The sequence below is a fragment of the Ranitomeya imitator genome, chromosome 3, assembly GCF_032444005.1.
Source record: "Ranitomeya imitator isolate aRanImi1 chromosome 3, aRanImi1.pri, whole genome shotgun sequence".
NCBI lineage: Eukaryota > Metazoa > Chordata > Amphibia > Anura > Dendrobatidae > Ranitomeya > Ranitomeya imitator.
The window spans coordinates 482,017,526-482,028,181 of NC_091284.1; the positions used below are offsets into that span (position 1 = coordinate 482,017,526).

General features: G+C 44.5%; 1 long non-coding RNA gene across 1 annotated transcript in view; it reads left to right on the forward strand.

Annotated features, from left to right (window-relative positions):
• LOC138672166 (uncharacterized) overlaps positions 1 to 9,588 on the forward strand; it is a 48,751-nt gene extending 39,163 nt beyond the window's left edge. The window contains exon 4 of the long non-coding RNA XR_011319618.1: positions 9,503 to 9,588. This is a non-coding gene — a long non-coding RNA (uncharacterized lncRNA). The remainder of the gene's footprint in view (positions 1 to 9,502) is intronic.
• The last annotated feature ends 1,068 nt before the right edge of the window (positions 9,589 to 10,656 follow it).

The window sequence follows — 10,656 nt, forward strand, 5'->3', positions numbered from 1 at the left end:
GAGAGCGGTCTGTGTGACAGCTCTCCAGCGACCAAACAGCGACGTTGCAGCGATCCGGATCGCTGTCGGTATCGCTGCAGCGTCGCTAAGTGTGACGGTACCTTTATTTGAGGGATACCACTGATGCCCTCAGGAAATTGGAGGGCATCCACCTGGAGGATGACATGTGTTTAGTGACATGTGATGTGGAGTCACTCTACACATCAATCAGACACCAGGATGGTATACGTGCCACACGCTTTTTTCTCGAGTCAGGCGGTTGCAACCAAGCCTTATGTGATTTTTTGGTCAATTCTTTACAGGTTATATTGACTCATAATTTTTTCTTCTTTAGGGAGTCCCTCTTCCTGCAGCTCCAGGGGACTGCAATGGCGGCGTCTTGTGTGCCCTCTTATGCAAATCTCTTCCTGGGGCTGTGGGAGAGGGACCTTTTCCAGTCGGATCCTACTCCATTGTGTTCAGGTGTTGTAGCATGGTGGCGCTTTATTGATGACGTGCTTATGGTTTGGCAGGGTTCGGAAGCGGACCTGAATTCTTTCTTTGATCAGCTAAATAGGAATGATTTGAACATCAGGTTATCCTATAAGAGCAGTAGACAAAAGATAGAATTTCTGGATATTCTTATCCAGGTTGATGAACATGGGGTAATTCAAACCGACCTATTTCGCAAACAAACGGCAGCCAATACCTTGCTCCACGCCATCTCTCAACATCCTGGGCACTTACTTAGAAATTTTCCGACGGGTCAGTTTTTGAGAGCAAGAAGAATTTGTTCTAATGATTCTCTTTTTAATAAGCAGGCTGAGGATTTATGCATGCGCTTTGAAGAACGTGGCTATGGCAGGAAGTCAATCTGTCGAGCCTACACACGGGCGAGGTTGAGTAATCGGAGTGAATTACTGCAGTATCGACCAAAGGAGGATAAAACTTTTGACTCCAAGGTATGGTGCATTTTTTATTTTAATTCACGCAGTAATGAGGTATTCCACATACTGCAGAAACATTGGTCAATTCTTTCATTGGACAATACTTTATCCCAGTTTATTGGAAAAACTCCTTCAGTCACATATAGGAGAGCGCGTAACTTGCGAGATCAGCTGGTACATAGTTACCATAGAGGGGAAACCTCTAAGTTTATCTTTGGATCCAAAGGCCAAGCTTGGGGATGTTATCCCTGTAGTAAATGTGTTGCATGTAAAAATGTTGAAAGATCTAAGGAATTTGTTAATTTCGATGCTACTAAGAAATTCATTATCACACACAACATCAACTGCACTACTAGAGCAGTAATTTACCATGCTATATGTACATGTGGGCTTGTATATGTGGGAATGACTACTCGCGAATTCCGAAGACGCATTCGGGAACATGTCTTGGACATTGAAGGCGCTAAGGACATCAGTGACATTACGACTTTAAAACCTATTCCACGCCATTTCAGAGAAATGCATAACTGTGACCCCACCAAATTAAAATTCAAAGGTATTGATAAAGTCTTTTTGGGACCACGAGGTGGCAATTGGAAACGATTGCTAGCTCAAAAAGAAACTAAGTGGATCTATAGATTGAACACACTTTTTCCGTATGGCTTGAATGAGTACAACAGCTTTCAGCCATTCTTGTGAATTGTGGTTACCATTAGTTGTCGAGCTTTCGGCTTCTCTTTCTTCCATCCATATCTGGTTGGACCAGTTCTAGTATCTCCATCAATATTTGTATTGTTTTTATTAAATAATTTTTTATGTTTTTGAGCTGTTTTAGTCATTGATTTTATTATTTATTATTATTATTCCCTGTCTTTATCTAGGTTGTGGTCCATTTTGTCTTCACTTGATCATCTATCAACTAGTTTGCGTTTTGACGTCATGTGTCGTCTCTGTGTATCACTTATTTCATTGAGGATATGTCTGCAAGAATCCCTATTAGTGTATTTTGGTGCACTCACCATTCATGTATTTATAGCGCATGTCGGTGTGTATTTTTATATCTGTATTTATTATATTATATATTTATATAGGTTCTATATGTGTATTTTGTTTAATCTGTGTGTTTATTGTTGTAATAAACTTAATATTGTGTCATAAACTTTGTATTTATATATTGCTGTATTGACGGTGCTGCGTTTTTCTTATTTATTATTATTTTTATTATTTTTTTCTTTATTCTGTTCACATTGTTACTGTAATTCTAGTTCACTGCAGTATTTCTATAATAATTATGTTTGATACTGTCTAACAAACACCTTTTTTCCTTGTTGCTTTGGCAACCTTAGCGTTCATATTATTATGATACGTACCTCTTTCAACAACGCCCACTGGTTCCCAGCATGCTGCGCAGCGATCATATGTGCGCTGGCGTTGCTGGGTTACCTGACACTTGCGGTAATGTTATCACGCGTCACTGTCGTCACTTACGGCCGGATACCCGGAAGTAATTCTTCGGTAAAGACCGGAATATTGTGCACGCAAACACTTCTACGTATTGTTTCACGGTTTTTGTAATGGTTTTCTCTTTATTTATATAACGCGGTCCCATATATGGTAAAATACTTGGTTTTTTTGATGCATCTTTTTAAATTTCACGATAATGATCTGCTTACTACTTCCGGTTCACGTCGGCGCTAGCGTTTTGATTTTACAGCTGTTTGACATTTATGTGGCCACAATGTTGTATAAAACAGGTACCTTTTCAATGACTAACCACCCCAGATGAAGCATTTCATTGCGAAACGCGCGTCGGGTGTGGTGGTCTCCTGGTCTGTCTCCTGTTATGAACAGGTAATTCAGAACCACAATGGACCTTGAAGTTCAGAGCACACAAAGTGACCTGACATTTACCAAAAACATAGGACGAGCTCTGAGACGTGGAAACTCTGCTGACCGCAATCCCTAATCCTATCACACCACACTAGAGGTAGCCGTGGATTGCGCCTAACGCTCCCTATGCAACTCGGCACAGCCTGAGAAACTAACTAGCCCTGAAGATAGAAAAATAAGCCTACCTTGCCTCAGAGAAATTCCCCAAAGGAAAAGGCAGCCCCCCACATATAATGACTGTGAGTAAAGATGAAATACAAACACAGAGATGAAATAGATTTAGCAAAGTGAGGCCCGACTTACTGAATAGACCGAGGATAGGAAAGATAGCTTTGCGGTCAACACAAAACCCTACAAACAACCACGCAGAGGGGCAAAAAGAACCTCCGCACCGACTAACGGTACGGAGGTGCTCCCTCTGCGTCTCAGAGCTTCCAGCAAGCAAGAAAAACCAATATAGCAAGCTGGACAGAAAATATAGCAAACAAAAATAACACAAGCAGAACTTAGCTTATGCAGGATAGACATGCCACAGGAACGATCCAGGAGGAAGCAAGACCAATACTAGAACATTGACTGGAGGCCAGGATCAAAGCACCAGGTGGAGTCAAATAGAGCAGCACCTAACGACTTAACCTCATCACCTGAGGAAGGAAACTCAGAAGCCGCAGTACCACTCTCATCCACCAAAGGAAGCTCATAGACAGAACCAGCCGCAGTACCACTCACGACCACAGGAGGGAGCTTGACCACAGAATTCACAACAGTACCCCCCCCTTGAGGAGGGGTCATCGAACCCTCACCAGAGCCCCCAGGCCGACCAGGATGAGCCACATGAAAGGCACGAACCAGATCGGCAGCATGGACATCAGAGGCAAAGACCCAGGAATTATCTTCCTGACCATAACCTTTCCACTTAACCAGATACTGGAGTTTCCGTCTCGAAACACGAGAATCCAAAATCTTCTCCACAATATACTCTAATTCCCCTTCAACCAAAACCGGAGCAGGAGGATCAATAGATGGAACCACAGGTGCCACGTATCTCCGCAACAATGACCTATGGAACCCGTTATGGATGGAAAAAGAAGCCGGAAGAGTCAAACGAAAAGACACAGGATTAAGAACCTCAGAAATCCTATATGGTCCAATGAAACGAGGCTTAAATTTAGGAGAGGAAACCTTCATAGGAATATAACGAGATGACAACCAAACCAAATCCCCAACACGAAGTAGTGGGAACCAACACAGCGCATGCGGTTAGCGAAACGTTGAGCCTTCTCCTGGGACAAAGTCAAATTGTCCACTACATGAGTCCAAATCTGCTGCAACCTATCCACCACAGTATCCACACCAGGACAGTCCGAAGACTCAACCTGCCCTGAAGAGAAACGAGGGTGGAACCCAGAATTGCAGAAAAACGGCGAAACCAAAGTAGCCGAGCTGGCCCAATTATTATGGGCGAACTCAGCCAAAGGCAAAAAGGACACCCAATCATCCTGATCAGCAGAAACAAAACATCTCAGATAAGTTTCCAAGGTCTGATTGGTTTGTTCAGTCTGGCCATTTGTCTGAGGATGGAAAGCCGAGGAAAGAGACAAATCAATGCCCATCCTAGCACAAAAGGCTCACCAAAACCTCGAAACAAACTGGTAACCTCTGTCAGAAACGATGTTCTCTGGAATGCCATGTAAACGAACCACATGCTGAAAAAACAATGGCACCAAATCAGAGGAGGAAGGCAATTTAGACAAGGGCACCAAATGGACCATCTTAGAGAAGCGATCACAAACCACCCAAATGACCGACATTCTTTGAGAGACGGGGAGATCCGAAATAAAATCCATAGAGATATGTGTCCAAGGCCTCTTCGGGACCGGCAAGGGCAAAAGCAACCCACTGGCACGAGAACAGCAGGGCTTAGCCCGAGCACAAATCCCACAGGACTGCACAAAAGAACGCACATCCCGCGACAGAGACGGCCACCAAAAGGATCTAGCCACCAAATCTCTGGTACCAAAGATTCCAGGATGACCAGCCAACACCAAACAATGAACCTCAGAGATAACTTTATTCGTCCACCTATCAGGGACAAACAGTTTCTCCGCTGGGCAACGGTCAGGTCTATTAGCCTGAAATTTTTGCAGCACCCGCCGTAAATCAGGGGAGATGGCAGACAAAATTACCCCCTCTTTGAGAATACCCGCCGGCTCAGACAAACCCGGAGAAACGGGCACAAAACTCCTAGACAGGGCATCCGCCTTCACATTTTTGGAGCCCGGAAGGTACGAAACCACAAAGTCAAAACGGGAGAAAAACAGCGACCAACGAGCCTGTCTAGGATTCAACCGTTTGGCAGACTCGAGATAAGTCAAGTATTTGTGATCAGTCAAGACCACCACGCGATGCTTAGCTCCCTCAAACCAATGACGCCACTCCTCGAATGCCCACTTCATGGCTAGCAACTCTCGATTGCCAACATCATAATTTCGCTCAGCAGGCGAAAATTTCCTGGAAAAGAAGGCGCATGGTTTTATCACCGAGCAATCAGAACTTCTCTGCGACAAAACAGCCCCTGCTCCAATTTCAGAAGCATCAACCTCGACCTGGAACGGGAGCGAAACATCTGGTTGGCACAACACAGGGACAGAAGAAAAACGACGCTTCAACTCCTGAAAAGCTTCCACAGCAGCAGAAGACCAATTGACCACATCAGCACCCTTCTTGGTTAAATCAGTCAATGGTTTAGCAATACTAGAAAAATTATTGATGAAGCGACGATAAAAATTAGCAAAGCCCAGGAACTTCTGCAGACTCTTCAGGGATGTTGGCTGAGTCCAATCAAAAATGGCCTGAACTTTAACAGGGTCCATCTCGATAGTAGAAGGAGAAAAAATGAACCCCAAAAATGAAACCTTCTGAACACCAAAGAGACACTTTGACCCCTTCACAAACAAAGAATTAGCACGCAGGACCTGGAACACCATTCTGACCTGCTTCACATGAGACTCCCAATCATCCGAGAAGACCAAAATATCATCCAAGTATACAATCAGGAATTTATCCAGGTACTCTCGGAAGATGTCATGCATAAAGGTCTGAAACACTGATGGAGCATTAGAAAGCCCGAATGGCATAACCAGGTACTCAAAATGGCCTTCGGGCGTATTAAATGCTGTTTTCCATTCATCGCCCCGTTTAATACGCACAAGATTATACGCACCACGAAGATCTATCTTGGTGAACCAACTAGCCCCCTTAATACGAGCAAACAAATCAGACAGCAGCGGCAAGGGGTACTGAAATTTGACCGTAATTTTATTTAGAAGGCGGTAATCAATACAAGGTCTCAGCGAACCATCCTTCTTGGCCACAAAAAAGAACCCCGCTCCTAATGGCGACGATGACGGGCGAATATGACCCTTCTCCAAAGACTCCTTCACGTAACTCCGCATAGCGGCGTGCTCAGGTACAGATAAATTAAACAGTCGACCCTTAGGAAACTTACTACCAGGAATCAAATCGATAGCACAATCACAATCCCTATGCAGAGGTAGGGCATTGGACTTGGGCTCATCGAATACATCCCGGTAATCAGACAAGAACTCTGGGACCTCAGAAGGGGTGGATGATGAGATAGACAGAAATGGAACATCACCATGTACCCCCTGACAACCCCAGCTGGACACAGACATTGATTTCCAATCTAATACTGGGTTATGGACTTGTAGCCATGGCAACCCCAACACGACCACATCATGCAGATTATGCAACACCAGAAAGCGAATATCCTCCCGGTGCGCAGGAGCCATGCACATGGTCAGCTGGGTCCAATACTGAGGCTTATTCTTGGCCAAAGGCGTAGCATCAATTCCTCTCAATGGAATAAGACACTGCAAGGGCTCCAAGACAAACCCACAGCGCCTAGCAAACTCCAAGTCCATCAAATTCAGGGCAGTGCCTGAATCCACAAATGCCATGACAGAATAGGAAGACAAAGAGCAGATCAAAGTAACGGACAAAAGAAATTTCGACTGTACCGTACTAATGGTGGCGGACCTAGCGAACCGCTTAGTGCGCTTAGGACAATCGGAGATAGCATGAGTGGAATCACCACAGTAGAAACACAGCCCATTCTGACGTCTGTGTTCTTGCCTTTCAGCTCTGGTCAAAGTCCTATCGCACTGCATAGGCTCAGGTTTATGCTCAGATAATACCGCCAAATGGTGCACAGATTTACGCTCACGCAAGCGTCGACCGATCTGAATGGCCAAAGACATAGACTCATTCAGACCAGCATGCATAGGAAATCCCACCATGACATCCTTAAGGGCTTCAGAGAGACCCTTTCTGAAAATAGCTGCCAGCGCACATTCATTCCATTGAGTGAGCACGGACCACTTTCTAAACTTCTGACAATAAATCTCTATCTCATCCTGACCCTGACACAGAGCCAGCAAATTTTTCTCTGCCTGATCCACTGAATTAGGTTCGTCGTACAGCATTCCGAGCGCCAGAAAAAACGCATCAATATTACATAATGCAGGATCTCCTGGCGCAAGGGAAAATGCCCAGTCTTGAGGGTCGCCACGTAATAAAGAAATAATGATTTTAACTTGTTGAACTGGGTCACCAGAGGAGCGGGGTTTCAAAGTCAGAAATAGTTTACAATTATTTTTAAAATTCAAAAACTTAGCTCTATCTACAGAAAACAACTCAGGAATAGGAATTTTAGGTTCTAACATAGGATTCTGAACCACTAAATCTTGAATGTTCTGTACTCTTATAGTGACATTATCCATCAAAGAGGACAGACCCTGAATGTCCATGTCCACACCTGTGTTCTGAACCACCCTGATGTAAAGGGGAAAAGAAAGACAGAACACAGTGCAAAGAAAAAAAAATGGTCTCAGAACTTCTCTTTTCCCTCTATTGAGAAGCATTAGTACATTGGGCCTCCAGTACTGTTATGAACAGGTAATTCAGAACCACATTGGACCTTGAAGTTCAGAGCACACAAAGTGACCTGACATTTACCAAAAACATAGGACGAGCTCTGAGACGTGGAAACTCTGCTGACCGCAATCCCTAATCCTATCACACCACACTAGAGGTAGCCGTGGATTGCGCCTAACGCTCCCTATGCAACTCGGCACAGCCTGAGAAACTAACTAGCCCTGAAGATAGAAAAATAAGCCTACCTTGCCTCAGAGAAATTCCCCAAAGGAAAAGGCAGCCCCCCACATATAATGACTGTGAGTAAAGATGAAATACAAACACAGAGATGAAATAGATTTAGCAAAGTGAGGCCCGACTAACTGAATAGACCGAGGATAGGAAAGATAGCTTTGCGGTCAACACAAAACCCTACAAACAACCACGCAGAGGGGCAAAAAGAACCTCCGCACCGACTAACGGTACGGAGGTGCTCCCTCTGCGTCTCAGAGCTTCCAGCAAGCAAGAAAAACCAATATAGCAAGCTGGACAGAAAATATAGCAAACAAAAATAACACAAGCAGAACTTAGCTTATGCAGGATAGACAGGCCACAGGAACGATCCAGGAGGAAGCAAGACCAATACTAGAACATTGACTGGAGGCCAGGATCAAAGCACCAGGTGGAGTTAAATAGAGCAGCACCTAACGACTTAACCTCATCACCTGAGGAAGGAAACTCAGAAGCCGCAGTACCACTCTCATCCACCAAAGGAAGCTCATAGACAGAACCAACCGCAGTACCACTCACGACCACAGGAGGGAGCTAGGCCACAGAATTCACAACAGTCTCCATTCATCTGGTAACTATTACATGTTATACTGTTTTATGTATAGGACATGTGTATTTTATCTGACGGTTTCTGTTCGTTACCTCTATGAGCACATAGTGGCTTACAGGGTCTCTCTACTAAGAGGGCTTCTATCTACTTGTATTATCCATTCTTACTAACTTATGTGGTGATTACATTAGCACTTGCTAGTAAATTGTATGGATACCGTCTGGTCCTATACCATTATGTCCTTTTGAATGTGAGTTGCACTAAAATACACTGGTACTGTAGACATTGTAACCATTTTCCAGGAGGTCCACCATTTTTTTCCTGTGTTTTGTAGCGTTCTCATATGTGCCTTTCTAGGCGGTTTTATGACCATGTTGTGCTCTAAAAAATCTTATTAAGATTATTTGTTATGGTTAGTCCATGGCGAATTACATGTAAGGATGGGTAAAGCTAGTCCCAAAAATAATGTTTACACCAAAAAATGTAAAAAGGGTCCTGGAGGAGAGAGGACCCTGCCCGCAAAGCCTCACAAGCTACAAGTGATGGGTTAGAATATAGTAGGCGAGGTTAGAGATGTTCATGCAGTGGTTTGGTTGATGGCTGGTTACTGCAGGTTATCTGATTGTTTGAAGAGGTGGGTCTTCATGCTGTTTGTGTATCTTTCAATGGTAGGCGACAGTATGATGTGTTGTGGTAGTGGTTTCCATAGTAGGGGTGATACACAAGATAAATCTTGCCTACCATTGTGGGAATAGGAGATAATAGGAGAGTATAGAAGGATATCTTGTGCTGATCTGAGGTTGTGTGTAGGTAATTATTGTGATAAGAGCTCACAGATGTGTAATAAAATAATGCTCACAAAGAAATAACCTTTTAATTAATTTTTCTTTGATTTATTGTTTAATAACAGAACACAGTCTAACCTCACAGAGAGGGAGACCGGGTCTGAATTGGAGGCTGTGATAGATCCCGTAAGTCTGGAAGAAGAGGTTGCAGGCCCATCTTTGGCCTCTTCTACATCCATCCTTGAAGGGCCATCAGCTTCGATATCACTACAGCCAGCAGCAAGTGAGGAAGATGCAGCACCACCACCCTCAGCAGCACATGATCGGGGAAGGCATGAGGAGCAGAGCAGCAGCCCTACAGGCCCACTGGTGTCCTCCCCACAGGCAGCTGGGGCATTACGTAGAGGCCGCAGAAGGAGAGAGCTGCAAGCCACAAGGAGTGATGTGGACGCTGGGGTCCTCAATTATTTGGCCAGGGCAGCCATGGATGATGGAGAGGAGGCCTTTGCTCACAGCCTTGCCCGTTACCTTTGACCCCTTCCCCATGAGGTGAGGCTACGTGTGAGAGGGTGTATTCAAATCCTGATTGATTTAAGCACCCCTCCAAATAACCCCTATGAGGTGTTTGAATTTCTGGAGCGAAGGCAGCTTTCCCAAAGAAACCTCTTTGCGCCTTCAATTCACTCAACAGGTGCAGGATCAATCAGGATTTGAAGCACCTACTTCACGTATGCCTACACCTCAACCCCTCCCACCCCAAAATCTACAAAGGCCAGCACTGTTCCAAATGGCAGCCTACAACCCACATTCCCAATATGGCCACTTTACCAGACCCAGTGATGTAGGCTGGGCCCAACCTGAGTTTGGACAACATGGCCATTTTGGGGTTAGGTATGAGGCCAGCCAATATGTCCGTCAGCATGAGGGCCAGAGACAATTAGCTTATGGACAACACACAACTGGCCAATATGGACAAGGCCAGTATTCTGCACCACAAGCCACAGCATCCTCACAGGGTGAAGGACAATTGGCCCAACAAAGGCCCCCTGAACAGGACCCCGAGCTGCCGCCATCTCCCCCGCCAACTTACAGGGATCTGTAATGTTTTTGGTTTGTTTATCTTCTTTTTTTTGTTTTTGGCAAACCATGTTTTTTTTGTGTGCAGTATTTGCACTTTGTTGTGCTTACTTGTTTAAAAAAAACAAAAAAAAAAGCCAAAAAACCCCCCATATGACTAAAATATGGTTCCAATTTTACAAAAAAGGCTTTTGCTGGTAGT